A 21342-nucleotide genomic window follows, 5' to 3' on the forward strand; every position below is an offset into this window, starting at 1 on the left:
ACTTCTTCTCACTCTTAATACAATTAAATATTGGTCATCTACGAATGGCTATCACATGAATATTAGTAGCTGACTAGATGATCAGAGCTTTAGGAAATCTAATTTCACAGAATACTGGGCATGTTGTTAGCTCTGAATCACTTAAAGATTCATTTGTATCCTTGTTAGCTATTATTTGACAGTGGGCCAAAATAATCTATAAACTTTTATAATTATATTTAATTATATGTATATAATTATACGCATATAACTTATAATTGTATCTAATGTAACGTACTGTGTATACCAATAATTGCTTTGCAGACAGGGATGGATTTGGGGAAAGGGGATATGATTCTTGGAAGACACAGACACATTTCAAGTTGTCCGTTGCTTTTCCTCTGCATGTTGTCTCCTCCTTATTGTATGTCGGCTGCTATAAAGCACCATATTTTCTCCAGTGTGTGTAGAGATAAGGCTGGGGATCGGAGGCGAGATGTGCAAGATGTGTACAAAACTTTTGTCTAAAATTTATTTTTTGCTGTTTATTTATTTGTGAGAAGGAGATAGAGGGCAAGTGGGGGAGGGAAAGAGAGAGAGGGAGACACAGAATCCAAAGCAGGCTCCAGGCTCTGAGCTGTCAGCACAGAGCCCAAGGTGGGACTCAAACCCACGAACCCCAAGATTGTGACCTGAGCCGAGGTCAGACACTTAACCGACTGAGCCACCCAGATGCCCCATAAAACTGCTGTCTAATTGACAGTTGTCTGGGAGCATGAAAGGCCTTAAATCATAGCACAGAGATCGGTTACATTGAAGGGATTTTGTATGTCTTCTAGTTAAATGTTCAGAATTTGGGATGTACTGTTCTCTTTTTCTCTCCCAATGATTTATTTTTAAATATTAAACACTGTCCATCTGGTCAAAGAGCTAACTTATTCAAGTTTTTTAAGAATAATTTATCTTCAACTGTCTCTCATTTAGTCATATAATCAGCCGACAAATCTTTATGCATTGCCTACTGTATAGACAGTATATGAGACCCTGTTCTACTTTGCAGACACAATTGTGAGTAAATTCAACATGTATGCTTCCTCCTGCCTTTTCTTCTACGTCATATTCATTGTGAGCGATTAAGAACATCCACACAGGGGGCGACACTTTGAAGTTCTGTGGCGAAAACAACGCGTGACCCCAAAGATAAAAAAAAACAACACACACACAAAACAGTTTCCTTCCATCTTCCAGAAAAGAGTTCAAGTTCTCCCCCCTATTCTATTTTGTGAAGAGGAAATGGGAGTTTGAATAAATCTTAAGTCTTTTTTTTATTTCCTTCAAAATATGGATATTAAGTGAGAAAAACAAATACAGGACAAAAGCCACAACAATAGCAACAAACAAAGCCGGAGTCTTCTGGCTCAACCCAACGATGGTAACCTACAGGAGAGGCAACGATGCTGATTTTTCCATCCATCCTTTCTATTAATAGAAGAAACACAAAGAAGTGGCTATTGTCTGGCTTCCTTTTAGCAATTGTGAACACACATTGAAAGGGAATTGGAGAAGAGAATAATTATCTCCTTAGTTGATTCATGTAAACATGTTTTTTTCCTAATTTTCATATTGACAAAACAAAAGGCATTCCCCCATAAAATTTGAAATTGTTACTAAATTATCTAGATGATCTCTTCTATTCTGTTTTGCTGCTGGCAAATGTTTTCCTTAATGTCCCCAGTAATTGCTATGGCTGTGTTCCAAAGATAAATAGAAATAACACGGGGCTCATGCATGCTTTTTAATAGCCGTATTCTAAAAAGATCATGTTTTTTTTTCCCCCAAACAAGTTTCGCAGTGATGCTTTCTATTTTTAATTTGTACTTAACACTCGATTTCAGTTCTCACCATTCATGCGCTCTGTGTTTACTTACCTCACTTCAGACAAGTCTGTTTCCCTTTCTGTTTTATGGAAATCTTCACCATCTGTTCCCGATGCTATAATAGCCTTCCGTGAGGTTTAGGTTTACAGCAATACTGACTTATTTGAGGCGGGTGGGGGGGGGGGGGACGGGGGGCAAAGAAAGTAAAAAAAAAAAAAAAAATGAACTGTGTTAGTTGCAACTTAATTAATGGAAAACTTTCAGGGCAGTGAAGCATTTTTATTATACACTGTAAAATGAAGCTTGAATTTCCTAAAAATGTATCTATTGCTTTATCTACTATTATTAAGTCCTTGTCTGTTTGCAGGGTGCTTGGTCTTTGAGAGTTTTCCATGGTCATGACTTGCATAAGTGAGGCCAGTGTGGAGAAAGAAGCCTTAAGCCCATGTTTACCTTAATAAGACACCAAATCAACTGAAACGGTGCACCAAGAAAATATAGGAAGGGGTACTAAGCACGTGAAAAGATTCTCGATATCATTAGTCAGTGGGGAAATGCAAGTTTAAGCCATAGTGAGATACTCTTTCACACCTATAAGATGGTGATAATAAAAATAAAAATAAAAACAAAACAGACAAGAGTAAATATAGAGAATCAGGAAATCTCACACGTCACTGCTGGAAATGTAAAATGGTTCAGCCCTTTGGAAAAGAGTTTGACAGTTTCTTAAGAAGTTCAACATAAATTTCTCATAGAAGCTAGAATTTCCACTCCTAGGTTTCGACCCAATAGAAATGAGAACTTACGGCCACACAAAAAGCATGTGCATGTATGTTCACCACAACATTATTCACGACAGGCAAAAACTGGAAACCATTCAAATGTTCATTAACCAGTGAAAGAATAAATAGAATATGATGTTCCCATATCATGGAATACAGTTTGGCAATAATGAGATAAAATACAGGCCACAACGTGGATGAACCTTGAAAGCATCATGCTAAGTGAAATAAGCCAGACATGAAAGACCACACGCGGTATAACTCCACGTACGTGAAATATCCAGAAAATGCAAATACACAGAGACATGAAAACAAGTGGTTACTTGGGGCTGGGGCAGAAACAAGGATTAACTGTAAAGGGGCAGGGGGATCTCACTGGGGTGATAGAAATGTTCTAAATTAGGATGATAGCGACTGATCTTCAGTTGGGTACATTTACTAAAGATCATTGAGTTGCACACTTCAAATGGGGCTGGGGCCCGGAGTGGATCTTCTGTGCAGGTGTTCTAATAGGGTTTCGGTATGGAAAGGGCAGTTGCCCTCCCATCTAGGCAAGAGGCTTGCCAAGAGTTAGTCCATTCTGTGTGCCTCTGCCACCTGCTCCCACTATGAAACCTTTATGACCAATAAAAACAGGAAGTAAGCCGTTCCTGGAGCTCGGGTTTTATATTTTCCTGCCCCAAAGGACAACATAAAATCCATGTTAACCTTAGATTTTATATACTTCAGGTGTTCAAAACAGGGTACGGTGTGATGTAGGGAACTTGAAAGGAGGGCATTTGACCGCCACATCCTGAAATCAGGTGTGAGCAGAAAGGAAACAAGACACCTGGTAATTAAAGCAAACCCAAGGCCAGATGAATAATAAATATAGCAGAGAAACAGGGAGGCATCACCAGTGACGACCAGCAGTGGATTTCAGTGTGTATCCCGTCATACTTCATGGAAACTGTATATGTTAACATTCAGACGAAATCTCAAAAATGGAGATCGTTCTTCCTTCTCACTGTGCATTTATTACAGCAGCAACTTCGGAATCACTTTTTTATGATATGTCAGGATTAAAGCTGCGACACCATTCGTTCTCTTTCTTTAATATACATTACTGGGTGTCCATTCTGCAGGACACTCTACTAAATGGAGGGGTGCAAAGGGGAATTAAATGTCACTGTTCCTTCTACTGATTTTGCGGTTTAGTGATCTAAGTGCGGTTTAGTGAAATCTAAGATACAAGCCAAGCATACACAAAAATAAATAACTGCAATAAAATAGGACAGCAGGGGCGCCTGGGTGGCTCAGTCGGTTAAGCATCTGACTCTTCATTTCAACTCAGTCATGATCTCACAGTTCGTGGGATTGAGCCCCACGTCAGGCTCTGCGCTGAGTATGGAGTCTGCTTGGGATTCTCTCTGTCCCTCTCTGTCTGCCCCTCCCTCGCTTGCACACTCTCTCTCCCTCGCAAAATAAATAAATGAATGAACATTATAAAAAACAAACAAGCAAACAGGAGAGCAGATGCTAACAGCCAGGAGAGTGGTGAGTGGTAGTTCCTAAATGTCTATCAGTGAAGCGTTCCTGGACTGGTTGCCTTGAAATTGTTTGGAAAATAAAATACAGCTTTCCTAGCCCTACTCTAGCCCCTTGCTTCTTAGCGTGGTCTCAGCCTTGGCGTTGGCTGGAAACTTGTTGGAAATGTACGGCTTCCAGCCCCATCCTAGACCCACTGAATCAGAATCTGCATTTTCAGTAAGCTCCCGGGGCCCTCTGTGTGCGTGTCAAAAGTTGAGGAAGAGCTAGTCTGAACTATAGAATTAGACACTCCAGGCATGGGATCCTGGGAGCATGTATTTTTGACAGGCTCCCAGAAGATTCTGGGGTGTAATCATCCAGGGGCAGGCGGGGCCCCCTGGAGACATTGCAGGGGCTCTGTACATAGGTGGGTTGGAGATGGGTCTGGAGGGTAGTGGGCGGAGGGGAGCATGAAGAGAGTTCCACATAAGCGAATGTGTGAAAGCAGTACTGATTGTTCCCTGGAAAGTGAACTCTTATGTGGTCTCCCCATCCTCTCGGAGCCCGTTTCTGCTTTCCTATAAATGTTTAGATACACACGTGCGTCTTTTTTTCATAACGGAAGAAGTGTTCCTGTTCAGAATTGTGGTAATCCTTGTTTTGTTGCTGGATTCAGTTCCCTCTGTTTCCCTCTAAGACCTTGCCCCAACAATGACCTCCTCCTTTCCATGTCTTCAGCCTTTCCTTCTCTATGGGCTCCTTCCCTTCGGTTATAAACATGAGCAAATTTCTGCCATTCCAAACAAAAGCCACCTTTGACCTCACATGTCCGTCCAGGTACTGCCTATCACTCTCCTACCCTCCACAGCTTTGAGAAAATGAGAACTAAGTTTTTTTGTTTGTTTGTTTCCAAAAGAGATACATCCTCCTTATATAAAATTAGAAAATACAGTAGGGAAGAAAAGAGAAGGCAGAACCATAATATCAATAGCTAAAGATGATAATAATCAACTTGTGTATATTTCTAACATGCTTCTGTTCATAAAAGTACTTTAAGGGGCACCTGGCTGGCTCAGACGGTGAAGTGTGGGACTCTTGATCTCGGGGTTGTAGGTTTGAGCCCCACATTGGGTGTAGAGATTACTTAAAAGAATATTCTTTTTTAAAAAGTATTTTAATACTTTTTAAGTTTCTTTATTTATTGACACAGAGAGAGAGACAGAGAGAGCATGAGAGGGGGAGGGAGAGGGGCAGAGTGAGGGAGAGAGAAAATCCCAAGCAGGCTCCGCCCTGGCAGCCTCGACACGGGCTCGAACTCACAAACCTTGAGTGAGATCATGACCTGAGCCGAAACCAAGAGTCAGATGCTTAACTGACTGAGCCACCCAGGCACCCCTAAAAAAGTACTCTAAAAGCATAAAATGTACCTTTAGTGTTCACACTGTTTCACAAGGCGAATGTTACATTTTTAACATGGTCTGCCTCGAAGATCATTCAGTGACACTGCATTTTAATTTTCAGGGTTAGCCTTAGCGGCCGTATAGTATTCAGTGGTGCAGCTGGATATTATCTTGAACGTATAACACATGTGTTTCTCACCGTGCACACCCTCGACACCCTCTGGCTCCCGCTTATTACAGTGCCTTCTCCCAGTGCCCCCGCTCCCCACCACCACCAAAGGATACGACACATACCAGGATTAGTAGTCTTCACCTGGGTTTTATGCTGTGGAAATGAAGACAGAATTTTAAAACAGACCGTCATGGGGCGCCTGGGTGGCTCAGGCAGTTAAGCACCTGACTTCAGCTCAGGTCATGATCTTGCAGTTTGTGAGTTCAAGTCCTGTGCCGACAGCTCGGAGCCTGGAGCCTGCTTCGGATTCTGGGTCTCCCTCTCTTTCTGCTCCTCCCTTGTGCTCTGTCTCTCTCCCTCACACACACACACACAAAAATAAGTAAACGTTAAAAAAATTTAAAAAAAAATAAATAAAACAGGCTTTCATGACTCATGGTAGAGGCACTAGAAATATTAGAAAGAAAAGTATTGAGCTCATGGGTGTTTCAGGGGTCTGGAAAGAGTTATGCCACAACTGTGGGCAGTGTCCAAGGTCACCATGACTAGGATTCACAGGGGTGAGTTAAAAGCAGAGTTGGAAATGATCAGGCTTGTGTTCGGTACCTTTTGAGTTAAACCCAGTGACAAAGGGCACCTGGGTGGCTCAGTCGGGTAAGTGTCCGACTTCGGCTCAGGTCATGATCTCACAGTTCGTGGGTTCGAGCCCCACGTCAGGCTCTGTGCTGACAGCTCAGAGCCTGGAGGCTGCTTCGATTCTGTATCTCCCTCTCTCTCTGCCCCTCGCATGTTCACACTCTGTCTCTCTCTCTCTCTCAAAAATAAATAAACAAAAAAAATTAAAAAAAAACAGTGATAAAAGAGGAGAGACTCTAAATTCTATGATCTGAGAATAGAGGGGAACTGGGATGTGTGTCCCCAAAGTCCCAACGCCACCATGGAGGGCAGAGCAGAAATGGAAGTGAGGTAGAAAGGACCTGGTAAACATTCTATGGCCCCAAACTGGTTTGGGAGGAGAGAAAGGTTTACCTGTGCTTTTATAAACGATACTGGTATTAGGTCATCAGGAAAGTTCTGGAGAACTGAAAGAGTCTTGAGCCAAAGGCACCCCAACATGGGGAGTCTGCATGGGGGTCAGCATCCAGACCAGCAGGCCTGTGGGTATCTCAGGAGGTACGGGGTGGGGGAGGGGAGGACTCACAAGCCCAAGACAGGCTGACAGATACATGTGGGAATTGTAGCACAGACAAGTGCCAAGCTGCCTCTCCCTCACCTTTTCGTGGCTCTCTCAGCCCATTTTACTGATGTACTCTGCAGCTTAGAAATCTCCTGACCCCAAGTGGTGGCTTGCAATGGTACCTACTCACTGACAAGGGTCTGCCATCATTTATTTAACTTGTCTTGGAAGTTTTGTTTTGTTTTGTTTTGTTTTGTTTTGTTTTTCCTCCCAGAAGGTCATTATTATAAGCAATGCATAGCCAGGCATCTTCATTCCTTCTCTCCACTGGGGGCCATCCTTCATTGTTCAACTTGATGTAACCTGTTTTTTGTTCCCTCTATTCTAACAGAACTACTGTTATGAAGGCAATCAATGAACTCCACCTTGTTAAACAAGGTGAACTCACCTTAACTGCTCCATATTTGGCATCAACTCCCTATTTGATGCTGATTTATAGTCCCTTCTTCTGAAACTCTTACCTCTCTTGAATTTCGCAAAATAATATTTTTTATTTGATTTCCTCTACTTCTCTGGCTTTTCTTTCTTAGTTTACTTCTCTGTCTCCTCTTCCTCCAAAACTCATTTAAACGTTGATATTTTTCAGGTTATTCTCCTCTTTGTTTCCTTCTTATTTTCCATTTTATTCATGTGGGTTTTTAGTCAATGTCTCATGTTTGACTCTCTCCTAAATATGGTCACTCCTGAATCTTTATCTCATATCTGAAATTGTCACTATATTGCTTTATTAATATCTTCTTAAGGATGTTCATCCATCCATCCATCCACTCAACTATCCATCTATCCATCCATCCATCCATCCATCCATCCAACCATTCATTCATTTATCCATTTAATATTTATCGAGTACCAACCAAATGCCTGCCAGATACTAGTCTAGGACAAAGCAACTATATCTGTACTCTGAAACTTTTCACGTTAGTTTGGTGTAACGGAGAGCAAATATATAACAGGAGAAAACTGCATTTTTTTCAGTCAACAATTCTGAAATCGGGCTCACTATCTTACTCTCCATACCTATGACTCCTCCAACAACATAGCCATGAGTGGTCTGATTATCCATTGGGTTTTTCATGTTAGAATCAACCTCAATTCCTCTTGCACTTTGCTTTGAAGGCAGGATAGCTTGTGGTTAAGAGTCTGGGCTACACCACCCGATAGACCTTGGTTCAAATTTTGTCACTTGCCAGTGGCTTTGGTCAAGTTATTTAACCTCTCTAAGATTTTTTTAAAATTAAAAAAAATCTTACTCCACAGGATTGTTTAAGTGTGTGTGAAATAATAGATAATTATGATCCTTACCTCTATATAAGATAAATGGTAGCTCATTAAATGGTAGCTCTTGTTCTTTTATTATTATTATTATTTACCTGCACTCTTCAAAATGGCAGCCACAAACCCATATGGCAGTTAAGCGCTTGGAATACAGTTTACCAAAATTGAGATGTGCCGTAAATTTAAAATACATACTGGGTTTCAAAAGAGTACCAAAAAAAAAAAAAAAAAAAAGAAAAAAGAATGTAGATTGTGTCAGGAAAAGTGTTATATTGATTTTATGTCAAAATGATAATATTTTTGACTATAGGGTTAAATATTATTAAAATTCATGTGTTTGTCTTGTTAAGTGTGGGTACTAAAAACTGTAAACTCACATATGTACCTATCACTATATTCCTCTCGTACAGTGTTCTCAACATCTCTCAGCACAGTTCCTCTGCTCCACACATCCACGGACAATATCATTTCTCTTCTCTGTTACTGCAGTCGTATCCTACTGGCCTCTATGTTTCTTCTCCCTCTGAACTTTCAGAGCCACCCTCTACACTGTTGCCTGGTTGATACTTCTAGAATGTTAGAAAACTTTTTCCACAACCTGTAGGTAAGGCCTGGGGAGCGTAGTGTCTACCTCTAGACTTTCCTTGGACCCTTTCTCACCTCCTCATGGAATCCCACTGCTCAAAGCTATTCATGCTTCCGTGCTTTCGTAAATAGTTTCCTCCTACCTGAAAGCAGGTTTCTCACACTGTCTACCCAAGGAATTCCTCTTTATCCTCAAGAACCACCTTGTTACCTGTGTAAAGTCTTCCCCACCTCTTCTTTTACATTTTGTTTGTGAAGCCCTCCCTTTCTCTGTGTCAGTTACTTATTACTCTTCTTGGACTTTGGGTTTCTTAAGAACCGGGATTGTAATTTATTAACTGGATTCGCCATATGTGTTGGAACATTTGTAGCATACTAAGTCACCAAAATATTTAAACAAAGGAAGGATAGATTGGGGGCTTATTTTTAGAAAAATGAGCAGGCAAGCCATAAAAACGGCTAAACATTCGGTATTGTCCATTTGTGTATTTCCCCCTTGTATTTGGAAAAAAGAACAATGTCTGAGACATACCGATTGCCTGGGTAAATATAATATCACATCTTTTCCAAAGATGATGGGTGCATTTTGTATCAGAAGTTGTATTTGAATTTACAGCCAAGTTTGATTTTCCATTCCCTAGTTCAGCGAATGGAAATAATTGTAAACACTATGTATACCCCTTGAAATCAGCAATTCTTCAATAGAAGCTCTAGAACTTGATCAATTTACTCTTTGGCATGATCCTATCTTCTCTAAATTAAAAAAAAACAAAACAAAACAACAACAGTAATTCCTTACCCTTGTTGGAAGTTCTGCTCTCGTATGACTTCAAACTATGAAACTCACATGAGTGACTCTGTCTCTAAGGTCCTGAGGTATGCTCCCTGAGTGTTTGCAAGCCTCTGTGCTTCCGAGGTATGGTCTCCATAGATTGTCTCTTGTCTGACAGAAACCTGGCCTGGGAATTGCCCTTACCACTGGGGAGAGCATTGAAACCACTATCAGGTGCTAATGATTTCTGAACCAGACAAAAACAACTGAGAGACGTGAACACAGATTTCTGTGCTGTCATCCCCTTCCTGGTGATTTATTAACTGGAAGGCACTGCTTGTTTTCAAAGGCGGAGGAGTTAGGCAAGGCCTACCCTCATCTCTGCAAAATCCTAAGATCCTAAAAACAGATATAACAGTATACTGACCTAATTTTCCAGGCGAGGGTTACCCAATAGGTCAGTCAGCTAATTCCACATTTTGATGTACTGTGAAAAAGTATGGTCATTGGATCAAGAAGTCAGCTGGGGGGAGGAGGGGAGTTGGCCTTTAAGGGGAAGACAGATAGCAGATGACATCATCATTGGCAGCGGCCTCGCTTGCCTTCGGGGACTAAACTTTCATAAATTATCACAGATTAATGTTTGTGCAGCACGAGTTGTATAGAGGCAAAGAGATATGATGCACTTTGCAGGAATTACTAGTACTAGGAAAGAATTTGCCACACACAAAAAAAGCTATTTCAGTTCACAAGAGTCGAAAATCATGGTACAGATCCACTCAATTTTCAGATGGACTGTTGTGACATAGCAATGCACGGTGTTTTGGATCAGAACGTTATTATTATTAGCATCGCCACTGGTAATTAAATATTGTGTGAATAGATTGGAATGAATAAAATTTCTTTTTCATTTAAGAGTGCTAGTTTCACATTTAACCTCATCGTTACAAACTCTGTGTAAACATAACCTCGCTGGCTGGGTACAACAGGCATCAGCAGACTTTGCCTGTGAAGGGCCACATAATAAATATTTTAGGCACCACAGGCCATAGAGTCTCTATAGCAGTTGTTCACCTCTGTCCTTGCATCACGAAAGCCATTTCATGTAAATGGAAACATGGCTATGTTCCAATAAAACTTTATTGACAGAGGCAGGAAAAAAAAACAGGCAGTGGGCTGGACTCAGCTCACAGCAGGAATTTGCTGACCCCTCTGCTATAGTATATAATACAGTAATATAATATAGTATATCTCCTAGATATACCTTCATTTACCCAACCGTTTTCTTACTGCGGGGCATTTAGATCATTCTAAGAATGATCTTAATCTAAATTTAAATGATCTAAATGATCTAATCTAAATTTTAGATCTAAATCTAAATGATCTTAATCTAAAATTAAGAAAAATTTTTTCAACAAACATCTCTATGATGAAAACTCTCTCTTGCCTTTCCACAATTGCCCTTAGAGTAGGTTCCTGGAAGTGGAATTTCTAGGTCAAAGGCTACAAATACTTTGAAGGCTTCCTATTCTTTTGCCACTTGTGGCAAGGGGGAATTGGTGTTCCATCTCTGGAACACAGTTTGGCAATGCCTAATTGATGCCTCCCCGAGATCTTACTAGTTCTAAATATGATCCTTTGGATAGACAAAGAAAGAAAGCAGTGCGGATTTTCTGTTTAAAAGAAAAAGAGGTAATTCGGTGTCTTGGTTCTGTGGGTGTGACTGATGAGGGAAGTTCAACTCCTTTACAAGTTTACTGTCCCTTTGCTTTTACTTTATGACAAAGGTTTCATTTATATCTTGGCCCATTTGCTCGCTTGCACTCTCTCTCTCTCTCTCTCTCTCCCTGCCTCTCTGTTTCTCTCCATTTTGTCTTTTCCTCTCCAATTTTATTCCGTTAGATCTATTTTAGATGGTAAAAATCTGAGAGCACAGGGTTCTAGAATCAGACCGCCCCAATTCATTCACTGCCACTTCCGGGCTGTGTAACCTTACTTAACTTTCCTATGCCTCATCTTCCATATTTCTAAACCAGAGTCAATAAGAGTAAAGAATAAAGAGAAAAGAACATAAAGCACTTTATGCATTGCTGAACACCTAGTAAATGTTTAATAAGTACTACCTATGACAGTGATAATGAAGGCACAGTTCCCTCATTAGTTAAATATTCTTTCTGTATCTGGTGACTAAATAAATACATTTTCTTTTGACTTCCTTATGGTTTAATTTTTAAAAATTTCCCTTGGGGCGCCTGGGTGGCTTGGTCGGTTAAGCGTCCGACTTTAGCTCAGGTCACGATCTCGCGGTCCGTGAGTTCGAGCCCCGCGTCGGGGTCTGGGCCGATGGCTCAGAGCCTGGAGCCTGCTTCTGATTCTGTGTCTCCCTCTCTCTCTGCCCCTCCCCCGTTCATGCTCTGTCTCTGTCTCAAAAATAAACGTTAAAAAAAAAAAAATTAAAAATTTCCCTTGGTGTTATTTGGCTGTAAGGTATGAAGATAGGCTGTAAAATTGATTGGTTTTCCAAATAGCTGGCCAATTATTCCATTAAAAATATTTTTTTAATGTTTATTTTTTGAGAGAGACAGACACACACAGAGTGCAAGTGGGGAAGGCACAGAGAAGAGAGGGAGACAGAATCCAAAGCAGGCTCCAGGCTCTGAGCTGTCAGCACAGAGCCCAACACGGGGCTCGAACTCATGAACCGTGACATCATGACCTGAGCTGAAGTCAGAGGCTTAACGGACTGAGTGAGCCACCCAGGCGCCTTTCCATTTTTATTTATTTATTTATTTATTTATTTATTTATTTATTTATTTTTATTGAATAGTACCTTCTTTCCTCATTTGTTTGTGCTGTGACCTTCATCCAATATTTTGCTTTTTCCCATTTTAGCATCTTCCTCTGGCAAACCTAATGTTTTAAATTTGGCTTGCTCTGGCTTCTTCACCGATGACTTCATTACTCTGACTGTAACATTGTAACACCCGGTAATGAGACTTATTTGCATTACTCTCATCTCCCGTTTTATTTTCCTTAGACATTCTCATAAGTTTATTCTCTTGGTTGCATTATAGGGCCATGTGGTCGATTTCCAGCAAGAATTGCTGTTAACGTGAATTCAGAACAGAAGGATGTACTACTGATGGAATAACATGAGAATACATTGTCATAAGAAGCATCCTTCCCAGCCTGGAGCATAAGGTACATCCTCATTTATTTAATTCTTCTTTGATATTTCTCAGTGGAATTTTGCCACCCCTCATATCATGTAAAAATAGACAATGTTTAGTGAAAATTAATCGTGTGCAAGGCATTGCTCTAAGGACTTTTAACTTCTAAGATTAAAAGAGAGAAGTTTGTCGTTGTCCCCATTTAACAGGGGTGACACTGAGGAACAAGGAGGGTAATTTGTCCCTGTTTACCATAGGTGAATAAATCGCTTTCCCTGGATTCCAGAAAATGTATGTGTGATTGCTTGGTTAATTATAAATCCATCAGCCAAATCAAATGGTACTTGCTATTTGTTGCTGCTACTTCGGCTGCTCTCCTCCTCCTCCTTCTACTTTTCTTCCTCTTTCCTTCTTCATTCTCATCTTTCTCTATATAAAGTAGCTACCTTCCCTTATACATCTATTACACATTTCCCTTATACCTTCCCTTATACATTTGTCACTGTTCACCGTAGGTCCAAAGTCAGAACCAAAGTCTGTCTCCAGAAGCCCCCTTTCTTAGATTCAGTGACACACTCATCACATACAGTAGATGTTAAGAAAATTCTTAGATATTTTACTGTGGCTGTATGAATGAGGTTGTTTCCCCCTGCCAAATATTCCTTTTAATTGGTTACTTCTAACATAGAGAGGAAAAATAATTGTCTCTTACTGATAAACCTTTATAATTTGTAAGCAAAAATCTACGTTCAGAGATTTTTAAAAGAACGCAGAAAATTGGATGCAGATTATATTTCAAGGGGAGAAAGCAAGCAAGCAAGCAAGCTAAAATTGAGGTGTTTCCATGAACAAACTGAGTTTTGTTGTAGGCGTTCATCTTGCAAACTGGGAAAAGAACAATTCGAGTGTTGTGCCAGAGTGCCTTGGTTAGCCTGAGGAAGAAAAACTCTGTCTTCAGAACAGAGTTTGAGAAACATGACCAGTGATCATTCTCTATGTCACGGAAGGCTCCATGGACACCCAAGAGAAGAAATCGGAGTTTTCCTGCACGTTAGCATTCTCTTCGGTAGCTTCCTTGAGGTTTTCAACTCCGTTCTCCCTCAGAAGACATTAATAATATGCTACCGGCTTTTAAGTATTTAACTGCATCTACTAGAGTTTTCCATTCTCTCAATACCTTGTTGTCCTTGCTGAATGTTACGATATCTGTCTGCACCACTTTACAGACCAATTATGCAGCTGTTTCCCCACCCTCCACCCCTACCCCCGCCCCTGCGCCCCTACCCCCCACCCCTCACCCTATACATGTGCAGCTGCACAGGTGTGAGGCAGTATAACCAACTGTTGCCGATCAAATAATAGGCTATTCAGAACAATTAAAACATCAACCAAATTTTCTGGCCAGAAAATTGCCTGACAGTTTGCTACTGCTACATGGTGTCACTATCGGGGAAGGGACATGAGTTCTGCTTTGAGATCAGAGCTTCGCAGGATAAAGATCCCTACACAGAACCAATGAAACTGCAAGAACATGTGGTTTTCTAAAATGCAAAGGGATCCGCTGGCCTGTCAGTCTCTAATGGGGAAAGATCTCTCTCTCTCTCTCTCTCTCTCTCTCTCTCACTCTGGTCCTAGTTGGCTACCCTTATAGGTTAAGAGTGAAGTGAATTATGTTATATCCAGGAGCTACAAGGAGAAAGACACGTTATCAGCAAATCTAATAAATCGCCTTCCCTGAATTCCAGAAAATGTATGTGTGATTGCTTGGTTAATTATAAATCCATCAGCCAAATCAAATGGTACTTGCTATTTGTTGAGGCTACTTCGGCTGCTCTCCTCCTCCTCCTCCTCCTCCTCCTCCTTTTTTTCCTCCTCCTGCATTCTTATTTTGCCCTATATAAAGTAGCTACCTTCCCTTACACATCCAGAATTTTCTTCCTGCTTTTTTCACAGGATTCCTCATCTACTACACCCGACTTTTCTTGTGCCACTTGTCTCTATTCTGTTCTAATGGAATACTTCACACAGCAGGAGTTGCATCCATTTTTTTTGGTTATATTCACAGACCCTAAAAGAGCATCAGACATATAGTAGGTGCTCCATAAATATACATTGGATGGATCATACAACATTGCTTAGAGATTAAGAGCAAATTACCTCTTTGTCTTTCAAGGTTTTACTAAGTAGAGGGATCTATGCTTAATTAGTATTTTGATGCATTAATTAACTCCAAGCATGCTTTATTTGGGTCTCTTCTATACTAGGTACTTTGATAGGTTCTCTGAAAGACTTAGAGAAAGATTAGCCATGGGTCTTATCACTGAAGTTCTGCTCTATGAGCAAAGACAAATCTGTAAAGATATGATTACATTCTAATACAGCAGGTGTTAAAATAAAAATACCTTAGGAACAAATAGTCGGCCCATAACTAGCAGCCATGATATAGGGACAATCCTTCCAGAGAAGGTGGATGATTAAACCAAGGACAAAAATATGGATCAAAGTTTTCTAGGATTGTGAAATGGTAGAGGACATTATGAGATTTGTCAGAGGCATGAGGGTGTGAAAAAACATAGTCTGTTAGTCTCCAGTGAATCTGGGATTCTGGATTATCCACACACTTCAACTTGTAAGTGAACTGAGGCTCGAAGTGAACCATAGGCTCTCTATGAGTTACACAACTGTCCCCAGCCTGTGTGGGTGAAAAGGGTGTGAATCTCCAGAGACAGCCAGTGATGAAGCATACACTGCTCTCAGGTTTTTCTCAAATGCTTCTGTCCAACATGAGTTTCTCCTCAAATATTTGGTGACCATGTGGTTTGGCTGAAGGGAAGAAAGTTTACGAACACAACATAATATTGGCGTCAGAATTTCATTGATATCTGTGTCCTCATGGACTGACTGGGCTGGATATCAAACCAAGATCCTGATAAAAGGAGATAATAGAAACTGGCCAAAGCAGGAAAGGTGTTTTGCTTAGGCTGAATCAGAGGTAGCAAGAGAAGCTTAAGAGGCAGCTAACTCAAGACATTGTGAGCCTGTGAAAAGGTAAGTCAAAATTTTAAACTTAAATGATTTGTAACAACAGTAAAGGATTTTTTTTTTCTATTGTTAATGCTGTCAGCTTTGGTCTAGATGCTTCTGTCATTAAGTATTTGCCTTTCATATTGTCTCCAAAATGAATGTTAATAGGGATTATTTAATGCTAATTTATTTTTTTATAATCACTTATTTCATGTTGAGCTATACTGTCATTAAAGATCATTTTAGAGCTTTTCATTTCACACGTGAGAAAACTGAGGCTCAGAGAGAGGAGATGGCTTATCCAGGTAACATAATTGGTCAAGCTGTGTGCTGGGAACAAGTGTCCTGACCTCTTTTATTTTTTCTAATTAAAAAAAATGATTTATTTATTTTTGAGAGAGAGAGAGAGAGAGAGTATGAGTGGGGTAGGGGCAGAGAGATGGGGACAGAGGATCCAAAGCAGGCTCTGTGCTGACAGCAGTGAGCCCAATGCAGGATTCAAACTCATGAACCATGAGATCGTGACCTGAGCCGAAGTTGGCTGCTCAACTGACCGAGCCACCCAGGTGCTCCACAAGTGTCCTGACGTCTAATTCAGTTTCCTTGCTAGAATATCTATGAATCGGGTTCATGTTTTGATCTGTTCTGGGGGGGAGGACATAGATTTCAAATCATATGCATGTCAGTTTGAATTCTAAGTCCAGTACTACTCCTTATCCATGTGAATTTACATAGATTGCTTTAAATTCTGAGCCTCAGTTTTCCCATCCGTGGAATGGGGGTCAGAAGCTAGGGAGATAAAAGAAATCATATTTGTAAGGTTTCTAGCCCAGGGCCTTTCTCAGTCTAGGCAGCGAGTCAATGTTAGCTCAAATCACAGGTTGGGTTTTACTCTGAAGGAGTAGTCTGGTATTGCGAAACTGCATTTTGGATTCTGCAACCATAAATGAGAGCTCTCTAAGTGAATTTCGGCTGAATTTCTGACTTGATGGTTTTGACGTAAAGTAAACATTCATGTTCCCTGGTCTCTTGACTGGCAAAGAAGCCAGCATAGGTAATTGCTTTTCAAAACCTTACTGCTGCCTCTTCCCGTGGTTTCGGATCATCAGTCAAAGAGAACCGAACGTTGTGATCAGTAAGAGAATAAGATACACCTTTGAGACCAGTACAGCGACATATCACTTCATACCTGTTAGGATGTCGATTACCCAAAACACAAAAGATAACGAGTGTTGGCAAGGATGTGGTGATGATGTGGAAGAGTCTTGTTTACTGTTAATGGGAATGTAAATTGGTACATGCAGTATGAAAAAGCAGTATGGCAGTGTCTCAAAAAATTAAAAATAGAACTATCATATGATCCAGAAATCCCACTTCTGGGTATATGTCTAAAGGAATTGAAATCAGAATCTTAAAGAGATAACATGCAGTCCCCTGGAGTTTTTGTTTTGTTTTGTTTTGTTTTTATCTCTCGGACTTGTCCACATAAGTGTCCAGCAATTGTCAGTGACAGTATAGATTTTTCTACCCTGGCTCTGGTTTTCATGGAGGTTTCTGCTCTGATAACTCGTGACTCTCTGTGTTTCCTGGTTTGTGTCTCCAGTTTCGGTGGTAGCAATTTTCCTTGGCAGAGCTAAGAAGAGTTGTTGATCTTTGATCAGTTTTGTATCTGTTGTTAGGATGGTGTGACAATTTCCAGCCTTCTTACGTGCCAGACCAGACCCATCATTTTATTTTAAGCTAAAAATTGTATTATGTTTTAAAATGAGAGCTGCATCCTTCTAGAAATACTAGAACTATTATATTGAGTATATGTCTAACAGTATTTTCAAATTACTGGACTTGGGAGCTCATTCTTTGTTGTAATGATTTTCAAAGTTATTATCTAATAAAGGAGCTTATTAATCAGGTTATTAGAAGTAGGTTCCTATATACATCTGAGCAAAGTAGATAATTTTAAATAGCTAATTCCTAAGGACAATGAATAAAGGAGGAAAAATGTATTTGGAAAATAAAGGTTTCTGGATAATTTAAGTCAACAGAAGCAGAGCCTACATATTCTATCTCAAAACTCCGAACCGAATCCAGAGCATTCCTAATTATAAACCTAAATTTATCTGAATTTACATTCAAATTCTGTCTCCCCAAGAGACCCTTCATATGAGTTGGTAAATTTCCATTTATATATCAACCCACAGCGTTTACTATGCTTGGGGAATGCCCACGGTGCGACATTTCAATCCCGTCTATGGCAAATGAGCTTTGCAAAAGGAATTAAAAGGACATGAGTAGAATAGCATTGAAGGAATCAAGCATAATACACCAACCCAAGTGAGCGAGGTCTGGGAACTATTGTTTGCTTTCTGTAGGTTGACCACCACTAGCCTCCAGGTGATGGAACCCGATTCCTCCAAAGTCTCCCAGACAATAACATCTTTTGTCTGGATGTATTTGCATACAAATACTGCAAAAGACCTGGTAATGTGCTGGTAAGAAACAGCTCGGGTAGTCTACCTCTCTTAAACTTCTAAATGTGTTTCTTTGCAGAAGATTTCTGGAGTTGTAAGCCCCGGGATTCATGGCTCCCTCTCAGTCAGTGAGACTCACTTACCTGAGGCAAATGCGTGAAACTTTTTTGCTTAAATGCAACACCTCAGTGGGAAGCCAATGTATCAGTCAGGTGTTGCCTTTACCTTGCCAAGGGCAGACTTCTTCAGATATGAGATGTGTTCTTTAAATTTTCACTGCGGGACCTGCCAGACCATGCGTGTGCAGAAGCTAAAACAAAACAAAACACAACAAAAACAAAAAGCAAACAGACAAACGAAACCCTTTTTATATTATTCTCACAGCCATTTGGCAATACCTTAGCCTTGATTTATAACTTGGCGATTAAATTTTCTTTTGTACTTGGAGAAAATATTAAATGTAGCTTCAAAGTGCCCCTCTACCCACTGATGTCAAAAGACTTAAAAACAATGGTTATGTAAGCTTCAAGGGGGTGAAGCCCATTTCGGCTGGCGGTTTTGTTTCTCTTTTCCAGCTGACTCCCTGGAAGGCCTATTTCTTCTCCAGAGGCAAGGCTCTTGTTGCTGGATATCATATCCGTAGTGGGAACTCGGAAACTGGATCTGTGGGCTGCCGCTTCTTACCCCAAGCCCTCTGACCTGTGACGCATTTTTCTTCCCCAGAAATTCCTGTGAAGGTGGGAATGTCTGACTTTGAAAATCTAGACTACCCAATTCAATCATTTCAGTCCTACCACAAATCACGGCTACGGCGGGACATGTTATTTAAGATATACGAGCCTCTATTCTAAAGAAAATGGGGTCATTTATTTATAAAATATATTCTTCAAAGGTATCCAATCACTGTGAACAAGCAGTGATTTTGATGCCATTCTGGTTTCTGCCTGAGTCCCAAGATCAACTGCAGATTTCTCCAGAACACCTTAATTTTGGACAGGGTTGACAAAGAACAAAGGCCATTTCGAACAGGCTAGAAAATGCGGATTCTCCCGTGGCAGTGCAGCCTTGCCAGCGTACGAAGCTGCATTTCTGTGTGAAGAGAATCATCGAGAAATTGAGAACCTGCTCCAAGATGCAGTAAAAGGCAGGAAGGTTTGCTGTGAGCAAACAGGAAGCCTGCTGCCTTTCCTTCACTGTACAGTAGAAAGAGTCAATAAGGTCAGACTGAGGAAGTAATTCGTATCTCGGGATGCCTACCTACTTTGTGGTACAGACTAGTTGCGAAATAACATGTGCCATATTTTTCTTGAGGGGCAAGGCATTCATTCACATGAAGGACAATCAAAGGTCATTTATTCATTCACTTTTACATTTATTTAAAAAGTTGATAGGAAATGCCAGGAAGTCACCATGAAGAGTTAGAGGGACAGAGGAGTGTGGGTGGTGGCTGCCGAAATGAGGAGACATTGAGAAGTTCACAGTATGGCGGGGAAGGGGGCTGTGCATATAAATAATCATAATTTGTAGTTAAGAGTCTGATCATAGTGCCTTGGACAATGTGCTATGGAAGGACACATTTTCTGGGAAGGGGGGGATTTATTAAAGATGCATGGGCCTTTAGTACCTCACCAGTAAAGTGTATCACCAGTAAAGTCTAGCTGTTCTAGACTTTAAACTTTCTCAGTTAGACAAATGAACAAATCCATTTTCATACTATGGATGTGAATGGCCCTGCAAACAAGGCATGAGTAAGACTGAGCGGCTGAGACGTGAAATGCAAAACCAGGAACCAGTAGGTGGTGTGGCGCTAATGGCCTTTGATGTTCAAGGGTCCCATGAGTTTTGGTCTCTGGCAGTCTAAGTTAATATGGTGGTATAAGTGGGGGTAAGAAGCACCAAAACCTTGCCCTCTGGAAATGGGCGCGGTTTAATACACTGCCATGTGCCTCCATAATTTCCTCTTCTTATTATGCTTGTCAAGTTTAAGGTGTGGATGTTCCTGCCTCGCTGGCCACGGCTGTGTACGTGTGTGTGCATGCATTACAATTCTGTCTAGACCTCAGCCAGGAGTCTGGGGAGTTTAGAGGGAGCGTTGAGCAGGGGTAGTGAATGAAAGAGCGGACCTAGGCCGGCCGACTCCATTTTGCTCTGTGTCCTCCATCTTGAGTGACTACAACCCCGACATGGCCCCCTTTCCGGGAAAACCACAGAAAGAAATTCCCACTCAAACCTCAGACCACGCCTCCTCCCCTTGAGTAACTTCCCACTCACCTGTTCAAACTTCCGGTTCAAACCATGCCCGGCAACCTGCCCAACGGAACTCTGACCCTTCCCCAGCCAATTGGCTAAGGCCACGACCATGACCCCACCAACTGCCCCTAGATCCCTATAAAGCCTTTGTGCTTTTGAAATTAGCTCTCTTTCCGGCATCTCACTGCTGCGTCGGTGCAGGTAGGGGATTGAGCTCGAGCTAGCTTTAATAAAGACTCTTTGCTTTTGCATCGGACCCGTCTCCCTGGTGGTCTTTGGGGATCATGAATTCTGGGCATAACATTGAAAAACAAGATGGAAAAATTAATTTGAAAAGGAAAGGGAGAAAGAGGACAGCTTTCTAGGTTAGAGCAGATTCTGTTTCCTTGGTCCTCCATGGTTTCTTCTTCCCCAGATTTGTATTGCACTTGCTGACTTGTGGAACCCATCTTCCTGGAATGTCATTGGTCAAAGTACTGTATATCAGTAGAGAACAAAATTGGAAGGCAGCTGGGGTGAAACCAGATTATGCCTGCAAAGTGGTGGTAGCTTGGGACAAAATTCTGTCTTTGGTTTTCTGACATTCCACTCTGATGATCCTGAATAATAGAATAATAGATTGTATAGACAGAATTTGCAATCACTCAATCAATCAATGTTATGCCCAGAATTCGTGATCCCCAAAGACCACCAGGGAGCCGAGTCCGATGCAAAAGCAAAGAGCCTTTATTCGAGCTAGCTCGAGCTCAATCTCCTACCTGCACCGATGCAGCGGTGAGACACCGGAGGGAGGGAGAGAGAGAGAGAGAGAGAGAGAGAGAGAGAGAGAGAGGGAGAGGGAG

At 41.1% G+C, this 21342-nt stretch overlaps 1 protein-coding gene and 1 long non-coding RNA gene across 3 annotated transcripts in view; one reads left to right on the top strand and one right to left on the bottom strand.

The window, feature by feature from the left end:
* Positions 1-1818: 1818 nt before the first annotated feature.
* The window catches only part of LOC132687397 (uncharacterized), a 127103-nt gene continuing 107579 nt past the window's right edge, over positions 1819-21342 (bottom strand). Inside the window, exons 2-3 of the long non-coding RNA XR_009614083.3 lie at positions 18394-18560; positions 1819-2014 (exon numbers count right to left, since the gene is read on the bottom strand). This is a non-coding gene — a long non-coding RNA (uncharacterized LOC132687397). The remainder of the gene's footprint in view (positions 2015-18393; positions 18561-21342) is intronic.
* KCNJ16 (potassium inwardly rectifying channel subfamily J member 16) overlaps positions 12434-21342 on the top strand; it is an 85830-nt gene continuing 76921 nt past the window's right edge. The window contains exons 1-2 of one of the 2 annotated variants that reach the window (XR_013552216.2): positions 12434-12789; positions 13628-13999. The gene's annotated coding sequence lies outside the window, so the exon portion shown is untranslated. Of the gene's footprint in view, positions 12790-13627; positions 14000-21342 lie in introns of those variants that run through there. The other variant, XM_060645562.3, reaches the window with a different exon arrangement.

This window comes from Panthera onca, chromosome E1, assembly GCF_046562875.1.
Source record: "Panthera onca isolate mPanOnc1 chromosome E1, mPanOnc1 haplotype 2, whole genome shotgun sequence".
NCBI classification, from domain to species: domain Eukaryota; kingdom Metazoa; phylum Chordata; class Mammalia; order Carnivora; family Felidae; genus Panthera; species Panthera onca.